At 42.4% G+C, this 22,238-nt stretch overlaps 1 pseudogene; it reads left to right on the forward strand.

Annotated features, from left to right (window-relative positions):
* The first annotated feature begins 5,331 nt into the window (after positions 1–5,331).
* On the forward strand, positions 5,332–11,035 carry LOC127416719 (chitin synthase chs-2-like; annotated as a pseudogene).
* The last annotated feature ends 11,203 nt before the right edge of the window (positions 11,036–22,238 follow it).

The following is a 22,238-nucleotide window of genomic DNA, read 5'->3' on the forward strand; positions in this document are numbered from 1 at the left end:
GCTCTATATGTCTAACACCTGTTTCTGATTGCAGTGAGCAATGGGGAGAGAGCGATATAAGGAGGAACCACGCCAGAGACCGGGAGAGAGAGAGTCGTGCTTCAACAGCCCGTCAATGTGTTTATGTGTGGAAGCTGAGAAACTATTTGAGTTATTTGTTATTAAAACCCTACCTTTTGAGTTGAAGCCCACATTTTCCCGTTTCCTCCTTTCATCCATTCTTGAACCCCGTTACAGGACCCTTCTCACAGATTTTAAGACCTTAATTTAGCAGGTGAAGTTTTTTTTATTTACATTTTTAAATTATTGAATGTATATTTACAGTTTTTCTCAATCGCTTTGGCACAGTTCTCGAATGAGAACATTACGATCAAATCTCTGAACAATTAATTTCTTGTTCACACCGAGCATAGAGAACCGTCATTTTAAAAAGAACGTTATTGAGGGAACACGTGACGCCATTCGAGAAGCAGACGTGTGAATCACGAGCTCTGCGCACTTTGCTAGTTTTTTAATTATTTTCATGTTATAATCTGGTGAGATTCAATACACCCTATTACTTATTTGTTCTTTGAGGTAAACATGACAAAGAAGTCAAAATCCTCAGACTCTGGAGACATTAAAAGACACTTACGTGCTCAAGCTGACACCCCTGAACAGGCCGCGAACTGGGGGCTCGATTTGGAAGGCACGTCGTGAGAAGAAATTCAGTGTCAACTGTCCAACATCTCGGTGATGTTGACGAAGGTTGTTGCTGACTTGGAGGATCTCGCTGTAATACGTCGATCGATTACGGCGATGGAAACAAAATTCACTGAGTTTGTCACAAGAGTGTCGGATGTTGAGAAACGGATCGATTATCTGGAGTCATCGGGAAGGGAATTACCACCCGCATCCAAAACAGACTTGGAACACATTTTGGAAAAACTGGAATATCTTGAAAATATGAGCCGAAGGAACAATATTCGGATTGTTGGAATTCCTGAGCATGAAGAGGGCAGAGATATGGTGAAATTCCTGGACGAGTTCTTCCTGAATCTGCTCGAAATAACAGGCCATAAACTGGTAATCGAGCGAGTTCACAGAGTTCCGGCTCGTGGATCTGCTGAGGGAGACAGGCCCCGATCAATCCTGGCCAAATTTCTGAGATCATCCGATAAAGATCTCGTGTTGCCCCAGGTGAGGAGCAAAGGAAAGCTTTCTTGGAAGAATCACAATATTTTCTTTTTCCCAGACTTTGCGAATTCGACAAGAGAGAAACACGATCGGTTCAAGGAATGCAAGAAACTCTTACATCAACGGAAGATCGCTTTTGCATTGATGTCTCCGGCCAAACTGAGAATAGAAACGAAGGATGGTCGCAAAGTATTTACATGTCCAAAACAGGCACTCTCCTTCATGAATACATTGGAGTGAGTAAGCCATTTGATGTTTCTTATATTAGTAGTTTGACTAGCTGAACATACACTCGATTGTCTGAGGAAGCTAGGTGCCATTTTTTGTTTCTTTTTGCGTTGGCTCCGCCTAGTTCTGGAGTTTGTTTTATAGAATGACACTTCCTTCAAGAAACTTTTGCATTGATGGAAGATGGTTTTTACACTGAAATTCTTGGCCAGATTGAGAATGGACACTATGGATGACTGGAAAATATCTACATGCTCACATAAAGGACGTCTTTTATAAAGTTGACGGACTGAGTAAGTCATGGTGTATTTTTTTTTACACGGCCTCTGAGTGAATTTGACTCGCTCAATAAATCAGCCTACAGAGAGGAGGTGCACACTCTGACACACTGGTGCCAGGAGCACAACTTCTCCTTCAACGTCAGTAAGACAAAGGAGCTTGTGGTGGACTTCAGAAGAAAAGACAGAGAACACAGTCCCATCACCATCAATGGAGCACCAGTGGAGAGAGTCAGCAGCTTCAAGTTCCTGGGTGTCCACATCACTGAGGAACTCACATGGTCCATCCACACTGAAGTCATTGTGAAGAAGGCTCATCAGCGCCTCTTCTTCCTGAGACGGCTGAGGAAGTTTGGAATGAACCGCCACATCCTCACATGGTTCTACACCTGCACTGTAGAGAGCATCCTGACTGGCTGCATCTCCGCCTGGTACGGCAATAGCACCGCCCACAACCGCAAAGCACTGCAAAGGGTGGTGCGAACTGCCAGACACATCATCAGAGGTGAGCTTCCCTCCCTCCAGGAAATATATACCAGGCGGTGTGTGAAAAAAGCTCGGAGGATCATCAGAGACTCCAGCCACCCGAGCCATGGGCTGTTCTCACTGCTACCATCAGGCAGGCGGTATCGCAGCATCAGGACCCGCACCAGCCGACTCCATGACAGCTTCTTCCCCCAAGCAATCAGACTTTTGAACTCTTGATCTCCCACAGTCAAAATACATCAGCACTGCACTTTATTACCCTTACTCTTATATCTCACACCGGACTGTCATAAATTATATTATTATTATATTCTCTCCTAACAACTTACCTACAATACAACCTACTGTACATTCTATATATACTACTATATATACTTTTTTATATATTTTTTATTTTTATTGAATAATGTGTACCTATATAGTGCGTATTGTATACTGTACAGTGTATGTTATTATTTGTATACTGTTGTGTGTAATTATGTGTATATCAGACGTTTAAATTGTGTTGTGTTAATTTGATATTATTGTAAATTGGTATATGTCTCATCACTGTCACGACTGAACTGCACCCAAGAATTTCACACACCATTGCACTTGTGTATATGGCTGTGTGACAATAAAGTGATTTGATTTGATTTGAAATCTGAGGAACCGGGATGCCTGTTTTGTTTCTTTTTGTGCTGGTTCCGGCTAGTGGCTGGAGCTTGTTTTGTTGAATAATACTGCTTCGGTACAATTGTGGATGAATCGGTTCGTTCCTTGTGCTTATGCCTCCTGTTGGCTGGAGTTTGTTTTTGTGGAATATTTTTAAGAGACATTAGAATGATTACGTCATCTGCTGAACTCATAAGCAGCCGGCTCACTGAACACTTGTTTGTCTGTCCAAGGAAACTGAATGGCTTTATATCAGCTGGAATTTGTTTTGTGGAGGAACTCACCTTCGAGACAGTTCTGTGAATGAATCTACATGTTCTTTGTGTTTATTCTGCCTGTTGGCTGGGGTCTGTTTTACAAAGTATTTTTTGTTATGTAATTTTGCCTCACAAAATTTGTGCAGAAGCACCAGACTTACACAATCTGACGTATGCGTACATGGACCTTTTGAGTTTAGAGGGATTGTCGCCGGTTGAGGCTGTCGTGCGCAGGGTTAATGTGCATGTTTTTCTTTTTTTCTGTTTGTTTTGTTCGGGGGAAGTTCTGGATTTGATTGTTGCACTAATGGGGAATGTGGTCTGTTTAATCTTGTTTTTGACACACAATTTTTTTTTTTTATTATATCAAAATGTCAAATGTTATTATGAGTAGGTTATCTCTCTCCACATGGAATGTGAATGGGTTGGGGCACCCCATCAAAAGAAGGAAGGTTATTTCTTTTCTTAGGCGTAAGAAATATGATATAGTGTTTCTTCAAGAAACACACCTTTCTCTGCAGGAAGCTGAAAAATTTGGGAAGATATGGGGTGGACATGTTTTCTTTAGTGCTGGCTCAAGTAAGAGCAGGGGAGTCATTATACTGATAAATAAACATCTACAATTCAAATGTCTCAAACAGATTAAAGATAAATTAGGAAGATTCATTATTGTTTTAGGAGAAATTCAGGGGCAAATGTTGATTTTGGCTAATTTTTACGCACCTAATGCTGATGATCAGGGCTTTTTTATAGATCTTGAAGGATTGTTGCAAGCTGCTGGCACCCCTCATGATATAATATTGGGAGGAAACTTTAATCTATTGATGGAGTCAGTACTTGATCATAGTGAAGCAAAAGTATGTAAGCCCCTTAAAGCAACACTGACACTTCACAGGATGTGTAAAAATCTTGGTCTTACAGATATTTGGAGACTTTTGAACCCATCTGGTAGGGATTATAAATTTTTTTCATCAGTTCATAAGATTTATTCTAGAATAGATTTTTTTTTATACCTAAATTCCTCATTTCATCTGTTGTTGATTGTTCAATTGGAAAAATCTTAGTCTCAGATCATGCCCTGGTGTGCTTAGAGGTGTTGCAACATACAGAGAAAAGAGATCATATAGTTGCCGCTTTAATGTATACCTTTTGCAAAATCCCGATTTCCAACAAATGTTAAAGACTGAAATCAGTGTCTATATGGAGATCAACTGGTCCTCGGTATCCTCTGTGGGCGTGGCTTGGGAGGCACTTAAGGTGGTTCTTAGGAGTCAGATCATACAGTATGCCTCATTCATCAAAAAATCCAAAGCACGAGAACTCGTGGAATTGGAAGGGAATATTAAAAGGGCTGAGGCAGAGCTGAAGCGCCGAATGTCGCCTGATGGCCTCAGTGAATTGACACAACTGAAATACAGATATAATACTATTTTGTCGTGGAAAGTGGAGTTTTGGTTTTTCAGGGCAAGAGAGTCATATTTTGAGTCTGGGGATAAAGCAGGGAAGCTTTTGGCTAGATATATACCATTCCCTCAGTGAAATCTGCTGGGGGTGAAATTTTTACCTCAGCCATTGATATTAATAATGCCTTGAAAGAATTATATCTTGTCTTTATAGTTCCAAGTCTTCGTCTATTGATGAGGATATTACAAACTTTGTGGAACCATTAGAATTTCCTAAATTGACAACTGAGCAAAAAACTCTTGATTCTGAGATAACCTTGGAGGAGATTGTCGAGGTAATTAAGGCCTTACCTACAGGCAAGGCTCCGGGGCCAGATGGAATTTTTCAGATCTTATGCTACAGAATTGGCTCCACTTTTGTTAGAAGTTTATACAGAATCATTAAAGAATGGAAAGCTTCCGCCAACCATGACACAAGCCCGGATCAGTCTGATTCTTAAAAAGGACAAAGATCCAAGCAAGTGTAAAAGTTACCGTCCAATTTCCCTGATCCAGCTAGATGTCAAAATTTTGTCAAACATTTTGGCTAACTGATTAATTAAAGTTATGACATCTTTTATACATATAGATCAAGTGGGGTTTATTCGGGGCCGTAGCTCTTCTGATAACATTAGGCGTTTCATCAATATCATCTCCAGTCTGGTGAGAATTGTGATTACTTCAGCTGTGGTTGGACCTTGTTCCGTTGTCTCATCAAAGCTGGAAATCAGTGGAACTTGACTTCAAATCAATTGTTGTTTTATTGGTGGCTATCCAGATTGCATCCTCTGCCCTGTTGTGGCATGCAAGATGCATTTCCTGTTCCGCAGCTTTGTCATGCCCATGTACCTGGCGTCAGTCGCAGTTTTGGCTGTGTTTTTGGTTCCAGCTGTAGTCATGCCCTTGGATTCTCACAATTCGACATTTTGTGAAACCGATCAAAAGTCAGATGGCATCTGCAAGTACTTGATGATAATGGATGTTAGAAGAACACTGTATGCCAGGGACATTGTGGTTAATATGAAGACAGACAGACTGGCATGTTTGGGCTATGCTGCTATAAGCTGGTGGCTGGGACTCACGCTCAGTACAGTTTATATCTGGTACCTGAGGATCTATTGAATAGAAAGAACACAAGATTTGTTTGTGCAACAAATGTATGAAGGGGCATTTCTGGAGTAGTCCTTGTTGCTGAACACCCGTTTTGAGATCAGAAAGAGAATCAAGGAGAAACGGTAAGTGTTACAGGTTGCTCAACCAAAGAATTTTACACTTTCGTTAAAGCTGAAGTATGTAATTTCTGAGCCACTTGCATCACTAAAAGGAATTGCAAAAATAATCACTGTTTTCAGACAGGTTCTAAAAACTCACCCCTTCACCCTTTGGTTGTACAAACTAATTGGTCACGCCCTTAACTCACTCAATTGTTGTGTCGGGTTGGACGGATGCTCGAACAAACAGAGCAATTCTTGATAGTGCCACAAAGCCACAGTTTTAGGTGAAATCAACTTACCAAAGGATTATTTAGCCTATAGTTAACCCTGCACATTAAGCTGGAATACAAGAACGTCAAAAAATGTCACACATCAGCTATAATTTGAAAAGGCTTTAAGGGGTCACTTTATAAAAATTTATTTTACTCCTCAGCTCAAAAGAAACCATCAAAATGTTTTTGTGGGCAACAATGTGGCATGAGACTTATGATGAAATGATGAATATAATCATCTCTATGTTCAGGTACAGTAAACATAGACAATACTTACACAACTTGTTTCAACAGATTTGTAATAGCAATTGTTTGCTAATGTAATAGCAAATATTTATTTTATGACCAGGCTTGATAAATACAGGCCAAAGGCCAACAAACCCAGTGATGTTGAGTTTGAATTCCACATTTATTTTGATGACGCTTTCAAAGGTGTTAATAATGGAAGGCATGCAAATTATTTTGCTGAAATCCTCGTGGAAGTAATTAAAGAAGTTTACACATAAGAATTATCCTTAATCAAATACTTTTGTTTGTACTGGGAACTGATGTGCAAAAATCAGAATATCTGAACACTTTGTCATGTTTTAGCATCTTCAGGGAAGAGGACTCATGCATATTTAAGCAGCCACAACCACTCATTCGGCAGAAGATCATAAGCACTCCCTGAGGTTGGCTTGAATACACCCTCCCTAAAGGCAGTGTGTTGAAGGTTCGCCTCAAAGACAAGCAGCGTATTGGTCATAAAAAAAAGCTGGTCTCAGGTAAGATCTACGGAAGATCTAGTTTAAGTCAAAAAGAAATAAAAATTGACCCTATTAACTTTTTTAATGCTCATTCCTATTCTTATTGTGCACAAAGATTTCATGCATGTGATTTCAAATAAAATGTTTCTTTTTGTAATCTTAAATCAAATTGTAATGACTTGGTCTTCTTCTGAAATGACTACATTTCCACTGACATAAATACAGCTACAGCTACTTTGTGAACTTCCCTAATCATCTTTGTTTTTAGAAAATGTACTTATACTACATTCGTGGCTGGAGATTGAACAGACAGTATTATAAGAAGTTTGAGGAAGGTGAAGAAGTGAATCCCCTTAAGGAGAGATTACAGGTTAGAGGTTAACATCAGACTTTATTACTTGTGCCTCTGCAATGTAATATAATAATGATCAAGCACAACATTTTTGACTGTGTTTTCAATGCTCCTCAGAGAGAGAAAGAGAACACATACATCTTTTCTGGATGGAGATACTGATTTCCAGCCATCTGCAGTGATGTTATTTATTGACAGACTTAAACTCTACCCAGAGGTTAGGGCAGCGTGCGGATTCACCCAACAGGCACAGGTTGGATACATTTTTTTTTAAAGTTGTATAAATTGTAATAATTAGGGCTTACTCATTGCAGGAATAGAACAGTAACCTTCTGATTAAGAGCCCTGAGCTTTACCAAAGTCTTTCTAGCAAGTCAGTCCAGTGTCAACCATCTTTGGAATGCTCTCGGGAGGCTATTTCCAGTAATGTCAGTACAGCTCCTATCTACTTGACTGGGGAAAGACCGAAATCTCCAAAACAGTTGGTCAAGATTACGATCAAAAAAAATATTTCAAATCAGCAGTCAAATCTGACAACTCTGGTAATATAAATTGTGCTGCTTTACCCTAGATGTCTGTAGCTAAATGGTGACTTCCTTTCTACATCCGTCGATTGTTGGGCACTAGACCCTCTCGTTTGTGTGTTCCAATTTTTCCCATTCATTTTAATAGAACTGGCCCGTCTCTGCTAAATAAACTCTAGCTTTACCCACTATGCCACTTTTATGTTCCAAGGCACAAAAAATATTTGATTTGAAGGAATATGGGTTTTACTCAGCAATGTTGTGTTAAAAGCACTTGTTAGATTTACTTAGACACCAATTTAAAGGGATAGTTCTCTGTCGCATTTACTCACCCATAAGGGTCATGTTGTTCCAAACCCTTATGACTTTCTTTCTTATGTACTAAATAAGAGAGGTTAGGTAGGATGTTATGGGACTGACAGCCTCAGTCCCTATTTACTTACATTGCATGGAAGTGAGTTGTCTTGTAAAATTCCTCCTCAATTCATGTGGGTTTGGAATGATATGAAGGTGAGTAAATGATGGCAGAATGTTCATTTATTGGTGAACTGTCCCTTTAAATAAAACAACACAGCTCAGGTTAGTTACACTCCAGGCTACATTCCCACAGTCAGTGTTTGGGATTGACAACCGTATTTATTTACAGGTGTGAGTCTTGAAATGTCTCGTTCACACAACAGTGTACAGTAGCAGTTCGAATGCTGTATGTATGAATGAACAATCAAAGTAACAACTGTATTCTAACAGCTGTAGCCATAGTGACAGTGACTAAAAGATGCCGACACGTTATTAAATAAATTAGTCCAATCGAGGCACAAGTTCATCCATCAGATCATAATTAACCGACAGTGGCTTCGAAAGCTTTTTAATCGCATGCAGAGCGCAGCTTTTGAGTCACGCGGCTCGTGCAGGCGAGCAGCCGGTGGAAGACAGCGTCTGAATCTTCGGATGACAAGCAGCTTATTTCTCCATCTGCGCGAGTAAACAAAACCCCACATGAAACACACGAGACACGCGTGTGCAGTGCAGCATGTCTCTCACTGTACATGACGTAACTAACAACTAGTTGTCCAGTACGGTTCCGTTCACACACCACATGTTTTCCGAGAATGCGGTTGTGAGTCCTGAAATTTGCGGGTGTCAGTTCGGTTATAGAATGCGGTTGTCACACCCTTAAATAACCGTCCTGTGTGTAAAGGTAACCGTATTAGGCACTCAAAACAGATCTGACAACTGTATTCTGCTGCTGTGTGAAGGTGGCCTGTTCATTAAATTAAAAAATGTAATTAAATTTAATTACAAAATTAAAACAAAAAAATAAAAGTTGTCATTTACTCACCCTCATGCTGTCCCAGATGTGTTTTACTATAATCTTCTGCTGAACACAAACAAAGATTTTTAGAAGAATATTTCAGCTCTGTAGGTGCTCACAATGCAAGTGAATGGTGACCAGAACTTTGAAGCTCCAAAAAGCACAAAGGCATTATAAAAGTAAACCATGAGGCTCTAGTGGTTTAACCCGTATCTTCGAGAGCAATCCAGTTGGTTTTGGGTGAGAATCATTATATAACTCCTTTTTCACTGTACATCTTGCTATTGCAATCTCTTTGCAGAATCATGATTTAAAGCTCGATTACACTTCCTAGTGTTTGACACATGCGAAAAGCGCTATATGGCACCATAGGAAGTGTAATTGTGCTTGAAATCACAATCACCAAGGAGACTGCTGTCAGGATTTGTAGTGAAAAAGGAATTACATTTTACAATTACATTCACTTGCATTGTGAGGACCTACAGAGATATTCTTCTAAAAATCTTTGTGTTCAGCAGAAGAAATAAAGTAATATACCGTACATCTGGTATGGCATGAGAATGAGTAAATCATGAGAGAAATTTCATTTTTGGGTGAACTATCCCTTTAATTTTGGTGAAAGGGGATTTAGTATAACCAACAACACTGATATTTAATTTTTTGTTTGGCCACTGTGATTATCTTGCAATGTTATTGGTTCTATCATTTTATTATGTTGGCATGATGATTTTTTCTAAATCCTTAACCCAAAACCAAAATTCTGACAGCAACTCCTCCTAGAGCTCTCAAGTTACATCCACCAAACTTGGCACAGACCTTCAGAATGTTCTCAAATAATGTGCTCTTTTCTAACTGATAGGACCTTCGGTTTTCGCACAGTAGACAATCAAGGGTCAGAAAAATCACAACTATCTATCTATCTGTCTGTCTGTCTATGTGACAGTCTGTCTGACTATTTAGCTAGCTAGCTGGCTGTTTGTCTTACTGTAATGTCTGTATAACCATCAAACATTTAAAACTAGTTTAAACTTTCAGACAAGGCTTTGTGAATCTAACATGAAAGTTTGTCTTGACAAACTTTACCTAGTTTTGTTTTTTTTTTAATTATTATTATTGTTGTTTTCTAATCGATTGTTTATTTGTGATATTTGTATACATTATTAAATATAAAAAATCTACTTTGCTATTTACCATTACTATGCTTGGTGGATCCATGGTGTGGTATCAGAAGTTTGAATATGGAGTTGGCCACTGGCTGCAAAAGACTGAAGAGCATGTGCTCAGCTGTGTTCTGTGCAGTCCTGGATATTTCAGTCTTTTCAGAGGAGCCACACTCCTGGATGACAATGTCATGAAGAGATACACAATCACAGCAACTATGTCCAGTATAATCGACCTTCAGCTAACCACTGACAAATGGCATCAGGCCATATACTGGATATTAAAGGCACAGTTCACCCAAAAATGAAAATTCTGTCATCATTTATTAACCCTCATGTTGTTCCAAACCTGTATGACATGAGATGTTAGGCAGCATGATAGTCTCAGTTACCACTGACTTCTATCTTTTTTTCCAAACAATGAAAGTGAAGGGTGACAAAGGCTGTTATTCTGTCTAACATCTCCTTTTAGTATTACATGGATTAAAGAAATTCATACTGGTTTGGAACAAGATAAGGGTAAGTAAATTTTTGGGTTAAGTATCCCTTTATTATAATTCATTTATGCTCATCTTATTTTATTATACAGCATGTACTTTTTTGGGTGAATTATCCCTTTAAACTAGTTTACCCTTCATTTGGTGTAACATCAGGTGAGGGCCGCTGGTTGTGCACTCTGCTACTGCAGCAGGGATGGATGGTGGCGTATAACGCAGCCTCTGATGCTTATACAAATGCTCCACAGGATTTAAAAGAATTCTACAACCAGCGCCAATGCTGGGGCCCTTCCACCATAACCAATACCATTGATCTCAGGAAGACTGACTTCTCAGAGGAACAATTCCATTTCAAATCTTTACATCTTGTACCAGATTATCAGCATGGGAGCTTCCATCTTGGGCCCTGCCACTATCTGTCCGATGACATCAGGTAAAGTTGTGGATAGAAGTTTTTATTACCAAAAAAAGTAAATTATGTTGTAATTTACTCATCTTTATGTTGTTTCAATCCTGTTTGACTTTCTTTCTTCTGGGCTGCACATGAGGATGTTTTTTAGTAATGTTAACACTGCTCTTCTCTCCATATAATGAAAGCGAATGGTGACTGAGTATGCGTGACGCAAATAGCGAAAATGTCGAACACATTCGTATTTGCTCGTGGACAAAAGAGTATACTTTGAAAAGGCAATGTGGTCGACTGGGCGCGATCCAATCCGGAATGCAGAAAAAATCCAGGGCCCAGAGTCAGAAATGATCGATTAATCAATAATAATTTTTATCCTTTTTAAGATCATATTCTTATAACCTAAAAAATGACTGTATCATCCTTGTATGTCAAATACTTCCATTTAATCGATTAATTCAAATGTATAAATGTTACCAATAAATTATCAACATCAAATAATATTTGGTAGGCTGGGTATTGGCAATGATTTTCCAATTTAATTTGATTCAGTTAGATTCCAATTTTTATTCAATTCAATATCAATTAATTTAGGAATCAGGCATGTTTCGATAAATACATATTGCCTGATATCTACACTGCATAATGTGCATTGCTAATCAAACACCTTTTTCTCATTCACATAATTCCAAATATTTTGGCTATTAATTTAACATAGCCTAAACTAATATAATGCAACGACACAGAGGAGAGGATAATAAACAAAACTGGTATCATGCTTCATGACAATTGAATAAAACAAAGTAAAACATGATAAACATTTCACACAGTGTTTAGTCACAAAGTGATCACAAGTGAGATGTGATTCACGAAGTAAATGTGGTTAATGTACTGTAAAAGTTTTGTTAAAGGAATAGCTCACCCAAAAATGAAAATTCTCTCATCATTTACTCACCATCATGCTATCCCAGATGTGTATGACTTTCTGTCTTCAGCGGAACACAAACAAAGATTCTTAGAAAAATATCTCAGCTCTGTAGGTCCATATAATGCAAGTGAATGGTGATCAGACCTTTGTAGCGCCAAAACTTACATAAAGGAAACATAAAAGTAATCCATAAGACTCCAGATGTTAAATCTATATCTTCTGACGTGATATAGTAGGTGTGGGTGAGAAACAGATCAAAATGTAAGTCTTTTTTACTCTAAATCTTTTGTCACTTTTACATCTGAAAGCCTCATATGGTGCCTGTTTAGTTTCACTTTCACATCTGAAAGTGAAAATTAAAGGGGAGATTCGAAGTTCCAAGTCAAAAGCCTACTCATTGTTCTGGCGGCCATACGTATCATCACTTATTTTAGGTGGGCATACGCAAAATCCTAAGAAAGATAGGTGGGTATACAGCGTAGACTAGACTACTGCGCTTGCTTTGGCCATAGTGCACCATACTGTCTTCCTGGCACTGTGCTTCAAATTGAATGCTGATATGCAGATTAAAATTGTAGCAGTTATGAGTGTATTCTACGCATTTCTCATAGCAGGAACAATTCTCTCAATCATAGTTAACAGTTTGTTTGTTTTTTATGTTCAAAACACCTTGAAAAACTTTTTGTCTTTAAAGGTGCCCTTAAGTTATTTATTTAGCTAATTGTTAAACATTTAACCAGAAAGAGATAAATACTATTTTTGAAAAACATGTTTAAAATGATTCATTTACATAACGTACATGAGTGTGTATATTTTCATGAGATAAAGACTCTAGTCATATCGGTTAAAAAAAAAAAGCTGCTTTATTCTACATACAGTATGTTGCTTGGTGCACATACAAGACCAGATGTGTATTTGCTTAATCTCGATAATCCCCTGTAATTAGACACATTCACAAGCAGAATAAATTATCACATATCTACCTTATCATTAGTAACTGGGAATTTTTTCTCTTGCATGATGCTAAAACTACAACGCTAGGTGTCAGTGTAACATAAAAAAAAATTACTGTGTTTGTGTTTGAAATCACGTACTATAATGGCCCAAACATACTTCAAACAAGCACACAAACGCAGACGCGAGCGCTGCACCAACGCATAGCCAACGCATGGTCCCATTGTACATACATACCGTGCGCACTTGCGTTGCTCTGACGGTTACAAACCTCGGACCACAAGGGGATGAAAGAGTTTTTTAGACGCCACGAAACCGGATGTGGTGGAGTCAACATGTCGACAGTTGAGGAGTGTGTGCTTTTGTATTTGCTGAAAAGATGACAGAAAAATATGGCCGTGTCTCATTTGGAAAGTTGCGTCCTCCAGAGGTCGCATTTGTCGGCTGCATACGTCATCAAGGCTGTCTCGTTTCACACTCCGAATGCAGCCTTTGAATGCAACCTCCTTTCACGGGAATTCGGAGGATGCATGAGGTGTATCCTTCTGGGCACTCACATATATATAATATGTACAATATGTACAATTGTACATTGAGTGTACATTGAGTGTATTAATATATAATTATAATATATGTATAATATATATGTATATGTATAATATGTATAATATATAATGTAATATATAATTAAAATAAAGTATTATAGACTAAAAGTACACCTGTAAAATCTATTTTCTTTAAATCTATTTTCTAAATCTATTTTCTAAAATCTATTTTCTTTTCTCTTTACATCATTATAACTCTCCTAAATTTTACCTCATACTTTCCCTTCTAAAGGGACTTTGTTCCCTTCTCACTCAAAGTGCTCGCGCTTGTTAAAGAGTGGCGTGCTGTCATAGCAACCATGTTATGTTCTGTTTCCGTTTGTCCTACGAAGGCCGTCTCGTTTAAATGAGACTTGTTTAAAGGAGGATGCACGGTGTACTGCAGCCTTCAAAGAACACGTCCTACCTAGCATGCAGCCTTCCAAAGGAGACACAGCCTATGTTTGTATAATCTAACTTGTTCGGCAAGACTCTTCTCAAATTGCTGCTCCGCCATGACAGTTGTTAATTGAAAATAGAAAATCCGCTGTAGCGCTCCCTTGCAGCAACGCTGAGAATACAGCGCATACTTACATTAGGTTATGAACTGCGCTCTGACACGTTTCACAACGCAAAGACGTAGAGTATGTTTGGGCCTTAAGAGTATGTTCTGCACTGGATAAAGAACGTACTTCTCTGCCATTAATAAAGTAGATTCTTTAGGTATACATGTGTGTAGTATGAATACATTCCTGGACATGCTTCATCCGGGAATGTGAGCATTGTTCCATTACCTGAATGTATGATGTACTGTAATAACAACAACCGAGAAAATAATCTAAAACTTTATACATGCCACGAAAAAAGGGGGGGAACTCTACAAACACAGCGACCAGGGGCAGAGAGAGCTCTGCCCAAGGGAGACGTGGGTCCACCAACAGGGAGACCGTACCACTGAATATACATCACAGGGGTTACCGGAGTAATCGGCACCTGTGGAGCACCTATCCCAGTACAGGGCATATTAGACCCTGTAGTGGGGCTGGCTGCGAACTCCTCTGCCGAGTTCGCGAACCATAGGGCTACGACTTCGTGAACTCGACTGGGGGTAAAAGCGCACATTTTCGCCTCAGGGGAGGGGAAAGGCGCTATACGCAAGCGATACACCCGGCCAGCTGTTCCGTATTACCGAACTCTACCTGTTCATACCTGAAAGAACACGGGACAAAACCGGCTCAACCCGGAGATTGTAAAATCTCACAAAAGTATTGGGTGTTGCCCAGCCTGCTGCTTTCCGCTGTCCACCAAAGCAGACAAAGAGCTGCTCAGAGCGTCTAAAGCTCTGCATGCGATCCAAGTAGGTGCGCAAAGCACGCACCAGACACAGCAACGACAGGGCTTGGTCTGCCTCCTCCCGGGGCAGCACTTGCAGGTTCACCACCTGATCCCTGAAGGGGGTCGTGGGAACCTTGGGCACATAGCCCAGTTGGGGTCTCAGGATCACGTTAGAATCTGCCGGACCGAACTCCAGGCAAGTGTCGCTGACAGAGAACGCTTGCAGGTCCCCCACCCTCTTGATGGAGGTGAGCACAATCAGGAGGGCCATCTTTAAGGAGAGGGATTTCAGCTCGACTGACTCTAGCGGCTCAAATGGGGCTCTCCGAAGGCCCAGGAGGACCACGGTGAGATCCCATGAGGGGAAGAGGCATGGCCTGGGAGGATTAAGCCTCTGGGCACCTTTGAGGAACCTGATGATCAGGTCATGCTGTCCAAGGGACTTACCGTTGACTGCGTCGTGGTGAGCCGCTATAGCAGCTACATAAACCTTCAAGGTGGAGGGGGACAGCCGCCCCTCCAGCCTCTCCTGCAGAAATGAGAGCACTGACCCAACTGCACATCTCTGGGGGTCTTCGGCTCGGGAAGAACACCAATTCGCGAATAAGCGCCACTTTAGGGCATAAGGCTGCCTGGTAGAGGAAGCTCTGGCTTGAGTGATCATGTCTACGACTGCTGGTGGTAGACCGCTTAGACCTTCCGCATCCCGTCCAGGAACCAGACATGGAGATTCCAGAGGTCTGGGCGCGGATGCCAGAGGGTGCCCCATCCCTGAGAAAGAAGGTCCTTCCTCAGGGAAATCCGCCAGGGAGGTGCTGTCGTGAGGAGCTTGAGGTCCGAGAACCAAGTCTGAGTGGGCCAGTATGGGGCCACGAGGGTGACTTGTTCCTCGTCCTCCCTGACCTTGCACAGGGTCTGTGCAAGAAGGCTCACTGGGGGGAATGCGTATTTGCGCAGCCCCCGGGGCCAGCTGTGTGCCAGTGTGTCTGTCCCGAGGGGGGCTCCCGTCAGGGAATACCAGAGCGGGCAGTGGGAGGATTCCCAGGAAGCGAACAGGTCTACCTGTGCTTTGCCGGATCGACTCCAAATCAGCTGGACCACCTGGGGATGGAGTCTCCACTCTCTGCTGAGTGTTGCCGGCCGCGACAGCACGTCCGCTGTGGCATTGAGGCTGCCCGGGATATGAGTGGCCTGCAGTGACCTCAGCCACTTCCCTTAACGGGGCAAGAGCTGCCTCTGCGACTTTTGTGAAGACACGAGGGGACAGGGACAGGCCGAAGGGGAGGACCTTGTACTGATATGCCTGGCCATCGAAAGCAAACCGTAGGAAGGGTCTGTGTCGAGGTAGAACCGAGACGTGAAAGTACGCGTCCTTCAGGTTTACCGTCGTGAACCAATCTTGATGCCGGACGCACGCCAGAATGTGTTTCTGCGTTAGCATCTTGAACGGGAATTTGTGTAAGGCCCGGTTCAGAACTCGCAGGTCCAAGATTGGCCGCAACCCACCGCCTTTCGTACGATGAAGTAAGGGCTGTAGAACCCTTTCCCCATCTCGGCTGGAGGGACAGGCTCTATCGTGCCCTTGCGTAGAAGGGTCACGATCTCCGCACGTAGGGTGGCGGCATTCTCGCCCTGCACTAATGTGAAGCGGACGCCGCTGAACCGGGGCGGGCGCCTGGCGAACTGAATCACGCAGCCGAGTCGGATGGTCCTGGCCAGCCACCGTGACGGGTTGGAAAGCTCCGGGCGAGGGGCACTAAGGGGACGAAGGCGGGGGGCCGCGTTCGCAGGGCCCTGGCTGCGAATGCTCAGTGTCTGGTGGCCGTGACAATGGCGGCCATGAACACCGATTATGTGACCCAAGGAGTGAGGAAACTGCTCTCTTTTTTGACAATTTGGGTACCGCAGCCCGTTCGAGGTCCGGCGAACACAAAATAAAAGGAACTAAGGATTTACCTCCTGGCCCTCCAACGGGGATGGAGTGGTCTGGATACCAGCTCTGTAGCGGACGTCTCACTCCCTGGGTCGTCCATCTCAAGGGTGCTTAGGAGCCTTCCGTGTCCTCGTGCCGGCCCGAGAGACGGGGGGTGTCAGCTTCCTGTGGGGTGCTCCACGCTGGGACCGAGAGCTAGGCTCGGGTGGAGGCGGAGCCGCCTGGGCTTTCGCTGCCGCAGGGGGATGCCCTCGGCGAGCAGACGGGGTGTGGGATCTTGAGCCGCGCCGGGGCAAGATGTGCTGGATGGCCTCCGTCTGCTTCTTCAACGGTGTCGCTGAAAAGTCCAATCTGGGAGATGGGTGCATTGAGAAAGCGTGCTTTTTCTGCGTCCCTCATCTCGACCAGATTCAGCCACAGGTGGCGCTCCTAGACCACCAAGGTGGACATCGCTTGGCCGAGTGCTTGCGCCGTGACCTTCGTCGCCGGGAGGGCGAGGTTGGTCGCTGAACGCAGCTCCTGCAGCACATTGGGATCAGGACTACCCACGCGCAGTTCTTTTAGTGCCTTGGCCTGGTGTACCTGCAGGAGGGCCATGGCATGCAGGGCGGAGGCGGCCTGTCCAGCAGCACTGTAGGCTTTGGCCACCAGAGACGACGTAGTCCTACAGGCTCTGGAGGGGGGCGCCGGATGATCCCGCCAAGTGGCAGCGTTTTGCGGGCACAGGTGCATCGCAACCACCTGAGCCACCTGAGGGACCTCCGTGTACCCGTGGACCGCCCCGCCATCGAGGGTAGTGAGAGTCTACCCGGAAATCTGTTTTGGGCAGCAAAAGGTGCCCTCCATGACCTCGTGAGTTCGTCATGCACCTCCAGGAAGAAAGGAACCGGGGGGGCGGCCTGGGCAAGCATGGCGGTCAGCTCTGCGTCGGCCTCAGACTGGGTGGGCAGACCCGAAGTTGGCAGCCCAGTCGAGTCCTCGGCATCCGACATCGCCAGTGCGCTCCCCGATGCAGCAATCAAAGACTCATCCTGCCTGCGGGCCCCGAAAGAGACGTCAAGCCGGCCATGAGGCGGGCTGGTCTCATTTTGGATCCGGATGGGAGCAAACAAGCATGCTGGGGAACGGGAGGTCTGCGGGGAATTAGAGTGGCTTTCCCTCAGAAGAAGGAAAGCCGCGACCGCAACATTGCCATGGTCATATCCTCAAAATGAGAACATGAACCATCCACAAACGCTGCCTTAGTGTGATCGCTGCCCAGACACATGAGGCAGCGCCCGTGGCCGTCAGAGGTGGAAAGCTAATGACCGCATCCAGGAATCACACAAAGACGGAAAGGCATCTTTAAGACGCATCTTTAAAAAGACGTTCAACATCAGTGTGTGTTCTCTAATAGAGAAAATATACTCTTTAGCAGGAATATAGACTCTTTTAGTGCTGTCGAAGCGCCCAGGGGCGAAATCTGCACTCCTTGTGCAGAAGGAGAGAAAGCCACTGGAAATGCGCCGTATATCCAACAGCATACGCTTCTTAAGAGGTGAATGGAACAGCAGTAGTATTCAGCTTGCTGATAGTACAACCGCTCGGCTCCGAAGAAAAAATCTGTATCAATTCTGCATTCCAGCTCCCTTTTATACCCGTATGTCTGGAGTAGTGGCATGCAAATTCCACTCGCTAATTCTCATTGGCTTTTTCTCAAAGGGGTGATCGGGGCTCTCAAGAGCGACCCCTAGTGTCACTACACTGACACAACGTCGAGTGAGTGACAGAAGGGGAACTGCCTCTTGAAGAGAATAAAGAACAACAGGAAAAAATAGCCAAAGATCTGAGAGATCTTAGAAATAAGGTAAGCCATTCAATATGCCTTAAAAAAAAAAAAAAGCTACTTTGTATCAGAACGATTTTATCCATGATCCAGAGATAAGGTTTTCTTTTTCTTTTTCCATACAGGTTACATTTGTTTTTTTTCTTCTGCAATGCACTTTGGTTAGTGGCAGCTTTCTTCCTTCAAGCTATTGGCAACTCAGTCTCCATAAAGATCCCAAAGATCTAACCCAATGGGACTCATGCATGACAGACATGTTTCCCTTGGTCCAATTGCACTGATGTTTCTACTGAGCTTAAATTATGTAATTTAAGTAATAGTAATGCTTTTTAATTAATCATGCCTCAATTTCAATAGGTTGAAATGAGTCAGACACCGCATTATGTATTCAGACCCCATCTACACTGAGAAAGAGTGAAACTGTGGTATAAGATCTTGTGACAAAACCTGTATTTAATTTTCAATTAAGGCTGAATATCTTGTAGATACTAATATAGCACTAAAAGAAAGTTCTATTTTTTATGCACAATCTTGGATGTTTTCTTGTAAGGGATAAATATTTAAAAAATAATTTATTTCTTTGTACTGTATAACTTTATTATTATATTGGAAATCTGTACCTTGTGGTGAGTGTATTTTTACCACATAATGTTAGTCTCTTTTGAAATGGTCTCTCTCTTAAGGAGAAAAAAATGGAAGTATGAATGTTTTAATACGTGTGTAGGTGTGAGTCCAAATCAGGAGTTGCCACTCTTTTTTCTGCAAATCAGAAAAGCATGAAGTTGCCATTGAAGAGTGATGAGTCATGACAGATGTTCACAGAACTAAGCGCCCGCAAGCATAGATGGCAGCCCTCAGATTGTTTTCGTCCGGGGGTCATTCACCAACCGAGTATCTGCCATTGAAATAGCAGGAATGTTAATTGATAGCTTTCTCCAGGTTTTATAGATCTCCTTGTAAAAAACTAACCATTTTTGCTCATGTCTAAATCATAATTTGCCTAAAATGACAAAATGATCAGTGAGTGAGCTGGTTTTAGCGACCAGTCAGTGCAGTTAAATTAAAGCTGCACCTCTGTTTGTTAATTAATGATCTGAGAAGAAGGTGATTGTTAATAATAAATGCCAAACTACAGTATTTGAAATAAAAGATACATAATATGTTTGAATGTAAAATCTATTTAAAAATGTATAAGCTAATTAAGACTTTGATGTGACTTGATTTAAATAAATAGTATGTTAATATAAACATGCAAAAATAGTATAATTGGTTCCTTTATCAAAGTGTAAGATAAACATCAAATGGAAACATGAATCCATAATGATTCTTGTAGACACATAAAAGTAAATATCACCCATCACATTTTAATAACCAAAAGATTTTACACATCCTTATAGTGTAATTTTGATGCAGTATTAACTGATGTGTTTATTAGCTTAACTGAGCCATACTGACTGCTGTTTGTCAACTACAAATCAACAAAAATCATTTTAAACTCAACACATAGCCCAGCATGATCACACGGGAAGTCGGCATGTTGTTTCAGAGAGTTCCAGTAACCTAGGATCAGCCACATAACGCCGACTCATGCACTGACAAGCGGCATTTCCTATCACTCTGTCATGCTGTGATTCACAATTTTTGTCTGTAGCCATTAGTTGGTGTGTGATACAGTATACCTAGTATTTTTAGATTCTGTTCAGATTTTAGAAGTGGTGCAGTGTATTCCACCCTCAAAGCGCATGAAGAAACTGATAAAATAACTAACTACATCTCAGAGTTTAACTGCATTTTGGTGCTGATGTGTGATTGCTGGCTTAACGGAAAAAGATGGAAAGCCGGTGCATATGTGATAGCAGATATACATTTACCAGTAAAGGCAATCAAACAATTTTACTGCTATTTTTATACTTATTATTTTAAAACATTTTTATTTGAACTTCAGAAACCATGTGAAATGAAACTGAAACCTGATCACACAGTATTGACTGATTTAGAGTGCTGCATGTGTAAGAGCTGAAGTAACTGTAATTGTTGTGTAGGTTTAATCAGAGAGAGAGAGACGAGCTGTCCAGGAATTCACCAAAGCCATCTTGGATGTTTAGCAGATGAGCGGCTTCAAAGACCTGCAGCTGGAACACAAACTGAATGCGCTCACCTGTACGCTAGAGATGGAGGCTCAGCAGTGAAGTGCTGTCTGCCTCCAAACTGGATCCCACCTCACTTAACGTGCTTACACACAAACAGTAGGTACATAGATATGATCATATAGTGAGCATATAGAGATATATACAGTATGAACATTTGCAAATGTATGGCATCAGACTTTTACATAAACATATAGAGAATTATATACAGTATGAATATATAATTTTTTATGAGCAAGTGCAAAGGTATATGTAACAGTTAAAGGATGGGCAAGGAGGAGGCGGGAACCAGCTGAACAGTAAAAGTAAAGTTTAAGAAACTCAACATAAAACAAACATAAACACAGACAAATATGCAACGCGGCCTTGTGCGTCTCTCTCTCTCTCTCAAACTGGCTTCTCCGGCACCCCTTTATCTTGCTCGCCCGCTGATCAGCTGATTTAGCGCCACGCCCGCCTCCTCATCACACTCCTCCCCCGCCTGATTCAGGCCAGGGCGCCACCGAACTGACCTACTCTTCCCCCCATCTCTGGAGGAGAAACACTGCCCTTCCGGCCATTCTGTCAGCTGGTGGTCTATCCCGCCTCCTGTGAACCTGGGGTAGAGGCAAGGGGAGGCGTGGGGAGAGCGAAAGGGCAAGCGGAGACACAGAGAGAGAGAGAGAGAGAGAAAGAAGAACTTGCTCGCCAGCTCCCAGACGAGCTGTCACCCAGTCCTCAACCGCTCCTCCACCCTCTGGTGGACACCAGCTCGCTCCTCCCCCGGCGGATGGCAGTGAGTCCTCCGGCCCCTGGTGGACAGAACCACTCCTCCCCTTCTTCGGCGGATGGCAGCGGTTCCTCCGGCTCTTGGCGGCCAGCAGCGACCCCTCCTTCCCCAGGCAGATGGCCGCGGCTGCTCCCCTGGCAGATGGCAACAGCGAGGACTCCGCGACAGCGCATCCCACCTCCCTCCTGGGTTTTAGCACCACTGTAACAGTTCTAGGATGGGCAAGGAGGAGGCGGGAACCGGCTGAACAGTAAAAATAAAGTTTAATAAGAAACTCAACATAAAACAAACATTAACAAACACAGACACACATGCAATGCGGCCTTGTGTGTCTCTCTCTCTCTCAAACTGGCGTCTCCGGCTCCACTTTATCCCGCTGATCAGCTGATTCAGCGCCGGCCGTGCATCATCAAGGCCCGGCCACGCCCTCCTCCTCGTCACAGTATGACACTTTAGAATTATATAGTATGCGCACCTAAAGAATCATATCACACAACCTGCCCCACCACACACTGTTATGGTTAACTTGAATCAGTACATAGACAATAGAAACATATTTAGATTTTTTTTAAATTCTGTATGAAGAATATTTGTATAATTTGTTTATCTTTTTATTTATCTTACCTATTTTTATGTAGTTGCTTTATTTATTGAGTGATTGATTTCACTGATTTGATTGAATACTTTCTTGTTCTTGCCATGTAATTAGCCTTTTACTACTAAAACTGCTACTACTAAACTAACTAAAACTAATAAAAC

This window comes from Myxocyprinus asiaticus, chromosome 26 (genome assembly GCF_019703515.2).
Source record: "Myxocyprinus asiaticus isolate MX2 ecotype Aquarium Trade chromosome 26, UBuf_Myxa_2, whole genome shotgun sequence".
Classification (NCBI taxonomy): domain Eukaryota; kingdom Metazoa; phylum Chordata; class Actinopteri; order Cypriniformes; family Catostomidae; genus Myxocyprinus; species Myxocyprinus asiaticus.